The following is an 18,197-nucleotide window of genomic DNA, read 5'->3' on the forward strand; positions in this document are numbered from 1 at the left end:
CTCACTGAAGAAGCTATATAGGTGATAAATAAGTATATTTAAAGATACTCAACATAATTTGTCATTAAGAAATTGTTAAATTGCAATGAAGTATTGGGCTTCCCTCATAGCTCAGTTGGTAAAGAATCCACCTGCAATGCAGGAGACCCCATTTGATTCCTGGGTCTGGAAGATCTGCTGGAGAAGGGATAGGCAACCTACTCCATTATTCTTGGGCTTCCCTTGTGGCTCAGCTGGTAAAGAATCCACCTGCAATGTGGGAGACCTGGGTCCCATCCCTGAGTTGGGAAGATCCTCTGGAGAAGGGAAAGGCTACCCATTCCCATATTCTGGCCTGGAGAATTCCATGGACTGTATAGTCCATGGGGTCACAAAGAGTCAGACACAACTGAGTGACATTCACTTTCAAATCCCTATGAAAGGGCTCCCCAGGTGGAGTTAGTGGTAAAGAATCTGCTTGCCAATGCAGGAGACACAAGAGACATGGGTTCAATGCTTGGGTCAGGAAGATACCCGTGGAGTAGGAAATGGCAACCCATTCCAGTATCCCTGCCTGGAAAACTCCATGGACAGAGAAGCCTAGCAGCTACAGTCCACAGGGTTGTGGAGAGTTGGACACGACTGAGCACAAATACACATACCTATGAAAATTATCAAAATCCAAGATACTGACAATACCTAATACTGGTGAGGATGGGAGTAACAAGAATTCTCATTCATTGTTGGTGGGAATGCAAAACAGTAAAGCCACTGTGGAAGGGAGTTTGGCATTTTGTTACAAAACTAAATATACTCTTACTATAGGATTCAATAATCATGCATCTTTGCATTTACCTAAGTGAGTTGAAGGAGAAGGCAATGGCACCCCACTCCAGTACTGTTGCCCGGAAAATCCCATGGATGGAGGAGCCTGGTAGGCTGCAGTCCATGGGGTCGCTAAGAGTCGGACATGACTGAGCGACTTCACTTTCACTTTCCACTTTCATGCATTGGAGAAGGAAATGGCAACCCACTCCAGTGTTCTTGCCTGGAGAATCCCATGGATGGAGGAGCCTGGTAGGCTGCAGTCCATGGGGTCGCTAAGAGTCAGACACGACTGAGTAATTTCACTTTCACTTTCCACTTTCATGCATTGGAGAAGGAAATGGCAACCCACTCCAGTGTTCTTGCCTGGAGAATCCCATGGATGGAGAAGCCTGGTAGGCTGCAGTCCATGGGGTCGCACAGAGTCGGACACGACTGAAGCGACTTGGCAGACTTGGCAGCAAGTGAGTTGAAAACTATGCCCACACAAAAACCTGCATGTAGATGCTTACAGAAGCCTTATCTGTAATTGCCAAAACCTAAAAACAACCAAGATACCCTTTTTTTAGGTGAATGGGTAGACTATGGTGTACCTAGAAATGGAATATTATTCAGCACTAAGTGAGCTATCACACCAGAAATATGTAGGAATCTTAAATGTCTGTTATTATTTCAGTGTTATAGATTGAATAGAAATATCCCCCTAAAGTTCACATTTGAAATCCCAGCTCCCAAGGTGATGGTTATTAGGAGATGAGGGTCTTTGAAGGTGATTAAGTCATGAGGGTGCAGTCTTTCTGAATGGGATTAGTACCCTTATTAAAGAGACCAAGAGACACCCGGCCTCCTTCCCCTACTCAAGTATAGGACAGAAAAGACCAAGAAATGTGTTATTACTGAACATCAAATCTCTAGACTTTGGTCTTACACTTCCCAGCCTCCAGAACTGTGAGAAATAAATATTTGTTATTTATAAACCCAAAATTTAAGGTATTTTTGTTGTTGTTGTTACAGCAATGCAAACAGACTAAGACATTAAGTAAAAGAAAATAATCTGAAAAGACTATATACTGTATGTTTCCAACTATATGGCATTCTAGAAAAGGCAAAACTATGAAGACAATAAAAAGATGACTGTTTACAAAGAATTTGGGAAGGGAGGAAGAGAGGAATAAGCAGAGCGTAGAAGATTTTTTAGGGAAGTTACACTATTATGTGTGATACTATTATAATGGATATGTGTTACTATACATATGTGTTTTTTTTCTTTTTTTTTTAATTTTATTTTATTTTTAAACTTTACAATATTGTATTAGTTTTGCCAAATATCGAAATGAATCCACCACAGGTATACTCACGTTCCCCATCCTGAACCCTCCTCCCTCCTCCCTCCCCTACCCTCCCTCTGGGTCGTCCCAGTGCACCAGCCCCAAGCATCCAGTACCGTGCATCGAACCTGGACTGGCGACTCGTTTCATACATGATATTATACATGTTTCAATGCTATTCTCCCAAATCTCCCCACCCTCTCCCTCTCCCACAGAGTCCATAAGACTGATCTATACATCGGTGTCTCTTTTGCTGTCACGTACACAGGGTTATTGTTACCATCTTTCTAAATTTCATATATATGCGTTAGTATACTGTATTGGTGTTTTTCTTTCTGGTTTACTTCACTCTGTATAATAGGTTCCAGTTTCATCCATCTCATTAGAACTGATTCAAATGTATTCTTTTTAATGGCTGAGTAATACTCCATTGTGTATATGTACCACAGCTTTCTTATCCATATACATATGTTAAAACATATACATATGTTAAAACAGCAGAACGTACAACAAAGGAGTGAACCCTAAGGTAAACTATGGACTTTGGGTGATACTGATGTGTCTGTTTAGGGTCATCCATTGAAACAAATGTAGTACTCAGGTGAGGATGTTGATAGTCGCAGAGGTTACATTAGTGTAGGAGCAGGAGGTATATGGGCTGAAATTTTTCTTTCTTCAGATTTCAACTGGAACATCAGCTCTTTCTGGATCTTGAATCTACTGGTTTTCAGGCTGGGACCACATCGTTAGCTCACCTGGGTTTCTAGCTGGCTCGCTGACCAACAGCCCTCTTGGGACTTGTTAAATTTCATAACTGTGTGCACCAATTCCTCAAATTATAGATATATTATATAATTATATTATTATATAATATATATTATATATAATTATACATATATATTATATATATGTATATAATATATTTACATACTGTTGATTCTGTTTCTCTGGAGAGCCCTAACTAAATTTCTTTTTAATAAATGTGTCATGGCACAGATACTGGTCACGCAAAACCTAACTTTTTAGAAAACCTTTGCTTAACCTTACCTAAATGTACCTTAATTCTAATGTCACAGTTATAGAATATTTAGCTGTGAAATTCAGAGGAGCAGTCTAGGCTAAACATTGCAAATCACCAATCAACAGTTTCAGCATCCACCTTTTCCCTCTTTGGAGAACAATGTTTACCATCTCCATTCCACAGATTCTCAAATGTTCAAGTCATCTACAAGTTTGTCTGCTCCATATTATATTTTTCAACTGGACTTGAAGTCTGAGGCTCAGTTAGCATATGCAGGTGCTTCCTTACTCTACTCTTCTATTTAATACTTTAATTTCCTCTTTGAGATGCTTTATTTATCTTCCTCAGTTTGGAAATTATTCTCCCTCAGGAGAAGACAGAAGCAAAATCATGTTTTGAAAAACACATGGGCTTTGAAGACAGTAAAAAACTTCAGGCTCTGGAACTACTTAACTCGTTGTGCAAGCTTTTGCAATTTTTGTGGCCTTTCTGACATGCAGGTCAAGCTTTTATTTAATGATATACAACAGCATGATGTTCAATAGGAACAACATTGCAATTAACAAAAAGACACTGCCAGACAGGGGAGTCAAGGTCCTTTAACATTGCTAAAGCATTGGGAAAATAGCATTGACATATATACACAACCATGTATATAATAGCTAGTGGAAAGCTGCTGTATAGTACAGGGAGCTTAGCTCAGTACTCTTTGATGACCTAGGGGGGTGGAATGGTAGGGAGGTGAGGCTTAAGATGGAGGGCATCTATTTATACATATGGCTGATTCACGTTTTTGTACAACAGAAACTAACAACACTGTAAAGCAATGATATTCCAATAAAAAAATAAGCACAGTTGACTTCACACAGATGACTTCACTGATAGGAAGAGACAGCATCAGTCCCTTTGGATAAGCAAGCTTCTTTGATCTTCAAAACCCCATAAAGACACCCCACTACCAAGATATCTCCTGATCATTGTAACGATATTTGCAAGTTCTTAAAGAAGCTTCCTTAGTCATTACTGCCCAGTTTCATTTTTCTTTTCTTTTTTCCCCCTTTTCTCTTCTCTTCTGTTCTTTTGACTCTTCTAGCTCCTACATGCCTTCCAACCACTAGGTACAAGTAACTAGTAACATCCCTAACGTATTCTTTCAAGGATGAATGCAAGGGAGTTCTGCCTCTCGAGGTCAATTTCTCAAGTGGGTACCCCTCTCAGATTAAGGCTCTAGGTTGGCTGAAATTTATTCCTATACTGTCTACTCTTGGAGATGCTATGAGGATTAAAATGTCCAACTATTCAGAAAGTTAAAATTACCCCCAAAATGTAGTATGCAGCTAACTCACACCACATTCTCTATTTTCTAATCAGTGAAGAACATCTCGGTTGCAAGTGACAGCAAAACTCAACCCAACTTAAAAAGCCTTTAATAATGAAGATTATTAAAGACATTAAATGGTAAGCACATAACAGAAGCAGAAGAATCTTAAGAAGAGGTAGCAAAAATACACACAAAAAATACTATACAAAAAAGATCTTCATGACCCAGATAAGCATGATGCTGTGATCACTCACCTAGAGCCAGATATCCTGGAATGCAAAGTCAAGTGGATTTTAGGAAGCATCACTACAAACAAAGCTAGTAGAGGTGATGAAATTCCAGTTGCGCTATTTCAAATACTAAAAGAGGTTACTGTGAAAGTGCTGCACTCAATATGCCAGCAAATTTGGAAAATGCAGCAGTGGCCACAGGACTGGAAAGGGTCAGTTTTCATTCCAATCCCAAAGAAGGGCAATGCCAAAAATGCTCAAACTACCGCACAATTGCACTCATCTCACACACTAGCAAAGTAATGCTCAAAATTCTCCAAGCCATTCTTCAAAAGTACATAAACCATGGACTTCTGGATGTTCAAGTTGGATTTAGAAAAGGCTGAGGAACCAGAGGTCAAATTGCCAACATCTGTTGGATCATAGAAAAAGCAAGAGAGTTCCAGAAAAACATCTATTTCTGCTTTATTGACTATGCCAGAGCCTTTGACTATGTAAATCACAACAAACTGTGGAAATTCTTCAAGAGATTGGAATATCAGACCACGTTAGCTGTCAACTGTCTCCTGAGAAATCTGTATGCAGGTCAGAAAGCAACAGTTAGAACTGGACATGGAAAAACAGACTGGTTCCAAATAGGAAAAGGAGTACATCAAGGCTGTATATTGTCTCCCTGCTTATTTAACTTATATGTAGAGTACATCATGAGAAACACTGGGCTGGAGGAAGCACAAGCTGGAATCAAGATTGCCAGGAGAAATATCAATAACCTCAGATATGCAGATGACACCACCCTTATGGAAGAAAGTGAAGAGGAACTAAAGAGCCTCTTGATTAAGTGAAAGAGGAGAGTGAAAAAGTTGGCTTAAAACTCAACATTAAGAAAACTAAGATTGTAGCATCTGGTCCCATCACTTCATGGCAAATAGATGGAGAAACAATGGAAACAGTGACAGACTTTATTTTTGGAGGGCTCCAAAATCACTGCAGATGATGATTGCAGTCATGAAATGAAAAGACGCTTGCTCCTTGGAAGGAAAGTTATGATCAACCTAGACAGCATATTAAAGAGCAGAGACATTACTTTGCCAACAAGGGTCCATCTAGTCAAAGGTATGGTTTTTTCAGTAGTCATGTATGGATGTGAACGTTGGACTATAAGGAAAGCTTAGCACTGAAGAACTGATGCTTTTGGACTGTGATGTTGGAGAAGACTCTTGAGAGTCCCTTGGACTGTAAGGAGATCCAACCAGTCTATCCTAAAGGATATCAGTCCTGAATATTCATTGGAAGGACTGATGCTGAAGCTGCAACTCCAATACTTTGGCCACCTGATGCAAAGAACTGACTCATTGGAAAACCCCCTGATGCTGGGAAAGATTGAAGGTAGGAGGAGAAGGGGATGACAAAGGATGAGATTGTTGGATGGCATCACTGACTCGATGGACTTGAGTTTGAGCAAGCTCTGGGAGTCGCTGATGGACAGGGGTGCCTGGTGTGCTGCAGCCCATGGGGTCACAAGGAGTTGGACACGACCGGGTGACTGAACTGAATAATGAAGATTATTTATTATATCACATAACTTAGGATTCCAGAGATAATTATAGCTTTAAGAGAGAAATGATCTAGAAACTCACTGAAACAATTTTTTCTCTTCTCTTACCCCTCTGTCTTTTATGGTTTCTATTCAACTTCAAGACTCTCCCCACTAATGATTTTTTAAAAGACGGCCACAATAGTTCAAGACTGTTTCAATACCAACTTAAAGAGAATGTCTGATGGCTCTTACATACGTCCTGGAATTAACACTTTCTCACTACCCTAATTGGGCCAAATATCAATCCTTGAACTAAACTTGATAGTCAGAAGGAGGGGGTAAAGTGATGGGATAAAGTGAATTAGGACCCATCTCTGGAACTGAAAATGAGATCAGTCCTGCACAAACCTTATGCATAAAGTGAATTAAATAAAGGAAAATTAGTGTATTATTGAAAGGAGATGTAGGGAATAAATGTGAAAAAGACAACAAATGACTGTCCATTACATGACTTTTTTTTTCTCCAAATAAAATGGTTAAAGTGCTTGACTCTTCAACCTTCATGACACCTTTCTAATTGGCATTCTGTTCTCTTATATTTCTCTTTTGGTTAGCTGGCCCTCCGTTTTTATCTATTGTTTGTATTGAAAGCTGAATCTACTGGATAGTTTTTTCTGCCCCTGTATTGATTTCTATAATTGTTTCCCCTTTTCTTTCTTATTGGTTATTCAGGTTAGAATTACATTTTAGAATTATATGATCTCTTTCGGGTGTTTCTCTATATATTCCTCCAGTAAAGGAAACTGACAATACTGATAACTATATTGGTGGCGCTAGTGGTAAAGAACACATCTGCCAATGCAGGTAGACATAAGAGATACAGGTTTAATCCCTGTGTTGGGAAGATCCCCTGGAGAAGGGCTCAGCATCCCACTTCAGTATTCTTGCCTGGAAAATTCCATGGACAGAGGAGCCTGGTGGGCTACAGTCCACAGAGTTGCAAAGAGTTGGACATGACTGAAGCGACTTGGCACACATGTTGTTATTGGGGGAGATAAAACTAGCATCTCAGCTGGCTCCACTCTTCCTTCTATACTGTACTTTGTAGTGATGGGCCACGGGTATGAATGTATCATAGGAATAAGGTTGGAAGAAACATGGTATGCCTAAGGAAGAAAATTTACTTAGCAATCTTTAAAGGGGTCAGATTAAAAGAAAAATCTGAACCCTAAACACCATCCTAGAAATTCTCCATACTGCTTCCCAGGCCCACCTCTCCTCTGATTTGAAAGAAATAATGTTTTGTGGTGGTAAGGAGAAAACCCTCAGAGTGATCATATGCCATTTTGTTTTATCCACACTCCACTAACCCAGGTAACTGAGAGCTGACTTCATTTTCCTCTCCTATTGAGGGCCTTCATATTCTCTCTCTCTTTCTCTCTCTCTCTCGCACATACACACCCACACACACACTCACACTCTATCCCTTTCATGATCTATCTCTTTCATCTAAAAATATGCTGCTGCTGCTCCTGCTGCTAAGTCGCTTCAGTCGTGTCCGACTCTGTGCGACCCCATAGACAGCGGCCCACCAGGCTCCCCCATCCCTGGGATTCTCCAAGCAAGAACACTGGAGTGGGTTGCCATTGCCTTCTCCAATGCATGAAAGTGAAAAGTGAAAGTGAAGTCGATCAGTCGTATCCGACTCTTCGAGACCCTATGGAGTGCAGCCTACCAGCCTCTTCCTTCCATGGGATTTTCCAGGCAAGAGTACTGGAGTGGGTTGCCATTGCCTTCTCTGCTAAAAATATGAGATACTCTAAATATTCCCTTTAGCCAGAAATCACATGACAGTTCTTTATTATAGTGAGTTAAGGATGCAAAGAAAGGTGGTCAATAAAATTTTGGTTCAGCTGAAATTTTTGTGACTTAAGGAATTACATTATGTACGTGTGTGTTCATCAAGAGTTCTTTTATTATTTTGTTAATTACTCCAACTTAAAATCTTTAAAAACCAAGTAGTGAGTTATTTATAAGAAAAAAATTAGAGGTAAGATTTGAACAATCATCTTTGCTGTATATGCATTCAAGATATTAGAAATATAACCTTCAAAACTGTGAATCACAGTTGTTGTACATATGAAACATGAAACATTGTACATCAACTATACATCAGTAAAAAAAGAAAAAAATAGGAATATATCTTATATCATCAATCTCCACCCCTACCCAGTTCCACACACAAAATACCCTGAAGTTTCTGAGATCTGTAACTGCTATTTCTTTCCATGATACATCTAACCATATATCATATTTCTCACAGACTTTGAAATTCACTGAAAACATTTATGAAATATATGTGGGTATCTTCCTCCTCAATTACTGGTATACATTTTCTTAAGATAACTTTAACCAGGATTTCGTTTGTCCTCCTAATAAGAGATTCAGTTTCACAACTGAATGCTTATCATTGAATATAATTTTTAAGTAATTTAGCTCATATTTTAGCTCAGTGGTACCTTATGGTAACAAAATAAAACACTTTGCCAGTTCTTCTTATCATGACTGAGGCTACTTGGCCATATTCATCGTGTAGGTGCCATATTTAGGTTTGGTCCTGAGTTGATAGTTAACTGAGCCTTCTAAGAAATGATAAATATTAGCTCTTAACCTAATATACAAATATATGGCAAATTATTTATTCATTGATATTTTTTCTTTAAAAAAAGTGATTTATTGACAATACCATGCATCTCTATTTTAAGCCCTATAAAACTCTATTTAATTGGTATTTCCAGATAAAATGCTTTAAGATAGCATAATTTTATGAGATTGCATTTCCATTAAAAAAAAAAGTATTGCCTCTGTTGCTTTTTTACCATAAACATTTTCAAAAGGTGTTTGGAAATAGAAAGGATTGTATTCTAAGGGAGCCCATGAAACCTACCACATAATGATGAAACTGGTATTAGCTGGGAGGGAGCTGGAACTCAATGACAAGTACTAAAGCTAAAGTCCAGAAGAGTTAAGAGGACAAAAAATGTCACACGGAGAAGGCAATAGCAACCCACTCCAGTACTCTTGCCTGGAAAACCCCATGGGCAGAGGAGCCTGGTAGGCTGCAGACCATGGGGTCACTAAGAGTCGGACACTACTGACCGACTTCACTTTCACTTTTCACTTTCATGCATTGGAGAAGGAAATGGCAACCCACTCCAGTGTTCTTGCCTGGAGAATCCCAGGGATGGGGGAGCCTGGTGGGCTGCCGTCTATGGGGTCACACAGAGTCGGACACAACTGAAGCGACTTAGCAGCAGCAGCAGCAGAAATGTCACAAATGGGGAAAACAGAGCAACATCATCAAATCACAAAGTCACGAGCTAACTCACTGAAGACAGATGGGGATGGGTTAATCAGAGAACATGGAAGAATAGAAAGTCAAATGGAGCCACTGGAAGAGTGAGCTTCATTACTCCCTTACATCTGCGTGTCATGCTTCATTGGGTACTTTCTGAGTTTCAATCTTCCAAAACCAATTTAAAGAGCTTTATTGTATATTATAAAGCTTCTTGCTAAGAGAAGCATCACAAATAAGTTTAAGATATTTGAAGATTGAGAAGTAGTTTGGGATCATTTCTCTCCTTCTCTCACCAAAAAACAACTAAGTTTATAAAACGTATCATTCATACAAAGCCCAGCCATCTCATGACCCCTTGTGGGCATTATTTCATGTTAAGACAGCATTAGTCTGGCATTCAAAATAATTGAAAAAAAAAAAGTAAATTTTTATTGCTGCCACCCATAAAAAATGCTTAAGAGGGAATGTATCCAGTGAAACGTTAGAAATACTCTCTTTCCTATCCTGTCAATATTTTCCGCATGTGGCAGCTTCTGCAAAGTCCCTGTTCTTCTCTGTAAGCAGTCCAACTCTCAGGAACTCTCTCTCTGTCTAGGTGATGTAGCATCTCTTGTCTCCTCCCTGATCTGTCTCTGGTGTAGCCTCTTTAATAGGTGGCTCATTTTAACTTCTCTGATTTCTCTCAAGTCCCCTGTTCCTCCTTTACCAAGATTCTTTAGAGCAAAATGATGCCTAACAACTTGCACAGCAAGTAAAATTTCTTTTCCTGTCTTCCAAGATGGTTTGTTGAGGTTAGGGAAAGGTTGTAACTTCTTTATTTTATCCTGTCTCACCAATGACACAGAGAGTCTTTCCTTTAAAAAATAAATAAATAAATAAAGTAACAGTTTGTTAAGTAACAACAGTGTAAAGAAAAACTAAGGCTTTACTTTTGATTTACAGAATACAGGCAAAGCTTTCATTTGAAAGACAGCGAAGCCCCAAATCCTTGACCATGTACATATACCAAGGACACTCTGAATCCAACTTCACATATTCAAGCTGAAGAAACAGTCAAGTTAAGCTGAGGGATAAACCAGGGTCAGACTTTGTGATAACTCAGAGAAGATCTCAATGTGTATATTTCTTTAGGAACTTGCTTTTTTACATTAACAATTTTCTATCTTTCATAATAAATATTTATATTTGAAATAACAGTTATCAAGTGGGCAGAATTACTCTCTTATCTCACTGTTCAGTTCAGTTCAGTTCAGTCGCTCAGTCATGTCCGACTCTTTGCGACCCCGTGAATCACAGCACGCCAGGCCTCCCTGTCCATCACCAACTCCCGGAGTTCACTCAGACTCACGTCCATCGAGTCAGTGATGCCATCCAGCCATCTCATCCTCTGTCGTCCCCTTCTCTTCCTGCCCCCAATCCCTCCCAGCATCAGAGTCTTTTCCAATGAGTCAACTCTTCGCATGAGGTGGCCAAAGTACTGGAGTTTCAGCTTTAGCATCATTCCTTCCAAAGAACACCCAGGGCTGGTCTCCTTTAGAATGGACTGGATGGATCTCCTTGCAATCCAAGGGACTCTCAAGAGTCTTCTCCAACACCACAGTTCAAAAGCATCAATTCTTCAGCTCTCAGCTTTCTTCACAGTCCAACTCTCACATCCATACATGACCACTGGAAAAACCATAGCCTTGACTAGACGGACCTTGGTTGGCAAAGTAATGTCTCTGCTTTTCAATATGCTATCTAGGTTGGTCATAACTTTGCTTCCAAGGAGTAAGCGTCTTTTAATTTCATGGCTGCAATCACCATCTGCAGTGATTTTGGAGCCCCCAAAAAATAAAGTCTGACACTGTTTCCACTGTTTCCCCATCTATTTCCCATGAAGTGATGGGACCAGATGCCATGATCTTAGTTTTCTGAATGTTGAGCTTTAAACCAACTTTTTCACTCTCCTCTTTCAATTTCATCAAGAGGCTTTTTAGTTCCTCTTCACTTTCTGCCATAAGGGTGGTGTCAATCTGCATATCTGAGGTTATTGATATTTCTCCCAGCAATTGTTACCTGTGCTTAAAATAAGACTGTTTGGATCACAAACTCCTAAATACGTCCAACTACTGGCAGAACATTGTAATATCAGGTAAAGAAAGAATTACAGTCACTTGAGTGATAAGTCATCCCAAAATCAGATAAAATATGTTCAAGTGTATGAGAAGAATATTTGAAAATTAACAAACTTTCACTGGGATCATTTATTGTGTATCACTAGCAGTGATCTCTTTCTTCTTTATTGTACTCATCACAACACCACTCTTTAAATTGTGTCACTTTGCATCATTGCCCATAGAGCCTCACACGTTTTCTGTTTATGAGGCATTTATGTCTAAAGTAGACAGGTAGAATGGAATCAGGGGTCATGATAAGTGAAGGCAAGAGTTTCCTATAGAAGAAAAATATAAAAACAGAAAAGTGGACAGAGAAGGCACATAATGAGAAGTGTTGTTATTAATTGGTGGTCATTAATAACAATTAATGATTATTAATTGATAATTATATTAATGTAATTTAGTGTTAATAATTAATCATGTCAATTGATAGTTATTAGCAATTAATAACTGGTGCTATGAATTGGTGATTTTTTATTTATTTTGGCTCTATCAGGTCTTCGTTGCGTCATGTGGGATCTTTCTTCGTGACACTAGGTCTCTAGTCGTGGCACACGGGCTTAGTCGCTCTGCAGCACTGTGGGATTTTAGTTCTCCAACCAGACACTAAACCTGCATCCCCTGCGTTGCAAAGAAGATGCCTAACTTCTGGGGAGAATCCCTGATTGGTGCTTAATCAACAAACCCAAGAGAAGACATGGAAAACATAGGCAAAAATTAGCTAAGGTCTGTGGCCAAGAGAAATTCAATTGTGCAAACAGTGGAAGGGGCAAATTTAAGGCATGAGCGATGATCAACATTAAAGTCAGGAGCACAAGAAGTAGTGAAATTATAGTACTATATCTGTCAATATCTTTTTTTGGTATATTTGTTTTTCCTAGTCTGATACCTAGAGTAAAATGGGTCCTCAGTAGCTGCTACTTCATTTTCCTTCCTCTTCTGTATTCTGGATTTCTTTCTATGCCTATAAAATGGTAAACTGATAATGTATGTGCATCAGCTGAAAGCAGACATGGTTCAAATTACAAATTCCAAAAAATTAATGATAATTCTGTCAGTGCTGTGTAACAGGTTAGATTAGCCTCATGTACGCTGTCCAGTGAAATCTTCATCTTTCAAACATGGATAATGGCTGTGTAGAACTATACATGACACAGTGTGTGACTTTTAAAATAGAGAGATAATCCCCCTTCCCATTTCCAACAGATATGGTGACTGGGACACATGAGGCTACCCCCCACATCCACTGATAAAAGGGAGATTGATGGTGGAAACAAGATGGATAAACTAGTGTGGCCAAGGTAGATTGTACCTGACCCCATCCCAGAAGCCTACCTTCTGGCACTACAGCTATTTCCACCAACAGATATTTTGGAGGTATCATCTCACTTGGCTATAATCATCTCTTTCTGTTTAATTCTCTATTGCAAATTACCCTAAACTTAGCTGTTTAAAGCAACAGACATGTATTGTGATGTAGTTTCAGTGCAGCAGAAATTTGGGAAAGGCTTATCTAAATATTCTGGCTCAGGGACCTTCTTGAGGTTGCAGATAAGCTGTCAGCTGGGGGCTAAAACATCTGAAGGTAAGTACCCAGGAGATTTGCTTCCAGTATGGTCACACACCTGGCTATTGGCAAGAGGACTCACTTTCCCTCTAGCTATTGGAAGGAAGGTTCAATTCATTGCTACCTGGATCTCTTCTTAGGATTGGGCTTAAGCATATTGTCAAAATGAAAGCTGGTTTTCCCCCAGAAAGACTGGCGGAGAGAGAGAGAGAGAGTGCACAGGTAGAGGATGCAATGAGAAGTCACATATCATTGCTTCTGACATACTCTGTTAGAAGCATATCGCTAAGTCAACCCTCACTTAAGATGAAAACAATCAGATTCCACAAATAAATAAGTCAAAAGTTTTATGGATATATTTTAAACCATCAAACATACAAGGAAGCAAGAGTCTTCCTACCCTAAAGTAATTCCTGATTCTGTGCCGTGTATACATGGTCGAAGATTTCATCAAAGATAGAATTATAATACAGAATAGAAGAAAATATGGTAACTACAAGGATTTTGTATATGGTAAGGCTGGTATCACAATCAGTAGGGGAAAAAAAGTATTATTTTAAATTATGTTTTAAATATGTTGGATACATTATGTGTACCATTTATTGCACTTTTTTTTTCTTAATACTTTTCTGGAGAAAACAGTCACCTTTTTCTCAAAAAAACCATTGTATAGCTTGTATTTTTTCTGTAATAAGTATGAAGAAGCTTATACTTCCCTTTTTACAGTACTTTTCACAGCAACAGCAATTGACCTATGTTTGGCATTCTGGGTAATGACCATGTTCTGGAGATTGCAATTTTAGTTCACAGGACGATGGGGTGAAAAAGGCAAAAGGTGAAACAGGTATTTTACACTTATTAAAAGCTCCAGAAGATGTCAGATTATACAGAAAGGGAAAGCAAAGAAAACCCAGGAAGGTCTAGAAAGACAGTCACACAGAGGAGGTCTCTGGCAACAAGGGAACACCAACCACCAGAGACAAGAGAGAATTGTCCAAAGCTGTTGGGAGCACTGATGAGAGAAATTGATAGGTAGAAGGACAAAGATAAAATTTGCATTTGGAATCTAAATTAAGTGTGTGAATGAAATTCAAACATTTCTCAGGATAAGAGAGTAGAAGCCATCAATTCTCTGAAAACGTCATGGAAAAGGTGGGGTTTCGGTATCTTCTCAATTAGAGAAGATACTGAAGGTCTTATTAGAAAGAACAGGTTGGAGTCAAGCATGGATGGACATCAAAATTGTCCCACATGACTCGGGGCTGTCTGCAATATTACTGTAAATGAAATGAACTTGGAATGTTGAGCCCTAGAGATGAGTTAGATTTGAAAGAACCACTTCCAAGTTCTCAGGCTTACTAATATTGAGACAGTGGTTTTTCTATAAAGAGGTTGCAGTGCCATTATATCCTTCAAAAACTTTAGCAATACTGTATTTGTTGGAACTCCAAATCTGTTCATAGAATCCTATAAGGTGAAGGCAGCTCATCCCGTATGTACAGTTAAGTCATTAAAGAAACAGAGAATTAGGCCTTGTACTATTTTTTCCTCTGATCTCAAATATTATGTATTCATCATAAGATGCACTATTATTTTATGTAGTAGCAATGCTGGCAACTAAATTTTATTGTTATCTTCTTTTCTCTTTAAGAGACAGAAATTTTGTCACCAAGTTATTCCTGGTGACTGAAAGAGAACTGATGATTCCAAATTTTGAAAAGTAATCTGTTGCTATCTCCAGTATTTTCTTCCAAGACACTTATATCCATTTTGCAAGTTTTGACACCAACATTCTTTTACTCAATGAAATCCCATGATGCCAGAAGCTAAGCATGTTCTGCTCAAAGTCAGCAAATTGTTTCTAATAATTTAATGCCTTATGAATAGTCCTACATAGCATATGAAGCAATCACACATGTTCCTTGTTGCTTTGAAACTTCTTGTATCTATTCCTAAGGATTTGGCAGTTTCTCCTGCATTGAGTTGCTTTGCTTAATGCATGATATGCAATCCTTTCTTTGTGTGTAAAAGCTTCATGTACTACTCAGAGGCATCTTTCTTGCTTTTATGTCACATAAAGCATATAAGTGTTCCTCTTGCTGAACAATATGAAATATAAATCCCCTTTCCAATAACAAATATGTCTTCTGTTTGGTCTTCACTTCTGAATTTGCAATAACTTAATTCAATGCACAGAGTATAAATTTGCACACATCTTAAACTGTATAAACTCAACATATGTGTGTACTCAGGCACTCAGTCATGTCTGACTCTCTGTGACCCTATGGGCTATAGCCTGCCAAACTCCTCTGACCATGGAATTTTCCAGGCAAGAATACTGGAGTGTGTGGCCATTCCTTCTCCAGAGGATATTCCCAACCAAGGGATCAAACGTGCATCTCCTACATCTCCTTCATTGACAGGTAGATTCTTTACCACTGAGCCACCTGGGAAGCCCCATATGTAATATCAGCAATTAAAAATGTAATTGAAGTGACAACAATATAAAGAGCCATGACCAAGTTAGTGCATGTTATTTCATGACAGCTGTTTACTAACATTGACTGCAGGACAGATCACAATTTCAGAGGTGAAATTCAAAATGAGTACATCTTCTAACTAAAGAAAGAAAACTTTTCATAAAAGAATGTGAAATTTTTCATGTTGGACAATTTTGTGATGTTATCTACTTTGGGAGCAGAATTCTTGAGGTTGAGGGAGAAGAAGTTATTCAACTTGCTTTAATAATGGATTATGTTATAATATCATGACTATTAAAATTCAATAAATAAGAAGAGTCAATAAAACAGCATGGAGAGCCTCCAAAAAGACCTTGGCCTGTGTTCAAATTATGTACATGGTAAAGATGGAATCAAGAGGGAAAAACAATAGACAAATTGATATAAAATAATTTTTAATATGTAATATTTTTGAATGTTTGAAGTATTTATGCAGTAATTTTGAATTATTTAGTATACTTTTCTATGTCTTCCAAGATTCCTAAAATAAGTATTCATAATTTTTATAATGAGGAAGCGGCAAAAAGGGGAGCACCTTGGTCATATAATAAGAAGGCAAAAGCAATACATTCTTATCAGATAATATAGCTCAGCTGGTAAAGAATCCACCTGCAATGCAGAAGACCCAGGTTGGGTTTCTGGGTTGGGAAGATCCCCTGGAGAAGGGATAAGCGACACACTCCAGTATTCTTGGGTTTCCCTAGAGGCTCAGATGGTAAAGAATCCACCTGCAATGCAGGAGACCTAGGTTTGATCTCTGGATTGGGAATATCCTCTGGAAAAGGGAAAGGCAACCTACTCCAGTATTCTTGCCTGGATAATTCCATGGGCAAAGGAGTCTTGCAGGCTATAGTCCATGGGGTGGCAAAGAGACAGACACAGTGAGTGACTTTCACTTTCACTTTTCTATGTCTTCCAAGCTTCCTGCAGTAAGTATTCATTATTTTTATAATGAGGAAGTGGGGAAAAGGGAATCACCTTGGTCACATAGAAGGCAAAAGCTATGCACTCTTATCAGATAATGCAATAGGTAAAAGGCACATAACACAGATATTATAATAATTGTGATTTACAAGATTTACAAATGTTTCCTATGCTTGAAAGAATGAAAATATTTTTACTCTTGTTTGGATTGTGAAGTGTAAAAGACAGTATTTCTTTGGTAAGAAGAGAATTAATTTAAATATATAATTTGATGAGTTTATATAATTGATACGTACTTTTGGACTTTAAGGGCTTCCCTAGTGGCTCAGACGATGAAAAATCCTCCTGCAATGCAGGAGACCTAGGTTCCATCCGTGGGTAGGGAAGATCCCCTGGAGAAGCGAATGGCTGCCCACTCCAATATTCTTGCCTGGAGAATTCCAAGGACAGAGGAGTACAGGAGTCAAAAAGATTTGGACACAATCTTTTGACAGTTTGACTTTCATTTTGAACTTTAATGACATTAGTTCATACTGTAAGGTCTTGAAATTACAATTAGCAGCATATCATATGCTAATCAAAGACTCTCTCATTAACTAAGGTTTACAGAAGCACTGAAACAGAAAAAAAGAAAATGCATTGTCCATCAAAGGAGTTTAGATATTTGCTTTCAATTCACACAGACAGTCTGATACATAATTGTAGATAATTTTAAAATAAACCCAATTTTTCTGGTACCAGAACTGAGAAGACGCCAACTGGGGTACACAGAACTGGAATGCTCATCACCAAGTACAGACAAGTTTTCTCTAAGATGGGTTAGAAAATAAACTTGTCATCTTAAGGGGATGGCTTTTCCACCCCGTTCCTCCAAGGTACTTCAACTCTGATTACCATCTCTGGAATGAAGGAAAGATTCAGCCTACATACTCATTAAATTGGAAGATATTTTGAACAACCTGCCACTTTTGTCAGCTTGCTGGGAGAGACAAAATTTCTCTCACTTTTTACTAGATCCCTGACACACAGAGAGAATTCAAAACGTCTCCCCAGAGGCTGGAGGTTGAACACTTAGGTGGATTTTTGCTCTACTACCTGACTGAAAAACAGTTTTTTTTCCTAAGTGGGTGGAAAGCTGAACAAGCAATTCATCTTACTTTGATTGATAGATTTATCAATAGTCATATAGCGGTTATGTAAGTTTTCTCCCCCAATTGTGTTATTAAATGACAAATACTGGGGAGAAAAAAAAATCACTTTAGCAAATATAAAAACTTTATAACTGTTTCAAAGTACAGGAAAATTGAGTGGTTATTTACCTATGCTTCATGCTGCAAGATTAAGTACACTTCTTTTATCCAAGCTACACAATGTTAAGTGATATCTGTCTGGTTTAATGTGTTTAAGTGTCTAAAGAGTCCCCCAAATA

Source organism: Bos indicus, chromosome 8 (genome assembly GCF_029378745.1).
Source record: "Bos indicus isolate NIAB-ARS_2022 breed Sahiwal x Tharparkar chromosome 8, NIAB-ARS_B.indTharparkar_mat_pri_1.0, whole genome shotgun sequence".
Classification (NCBI taxonomy): Eukaryota; Metazoa; Chordata; class Mammalia; order Artiodactyla; family Bovidae; genus Bos; species Bos indicus.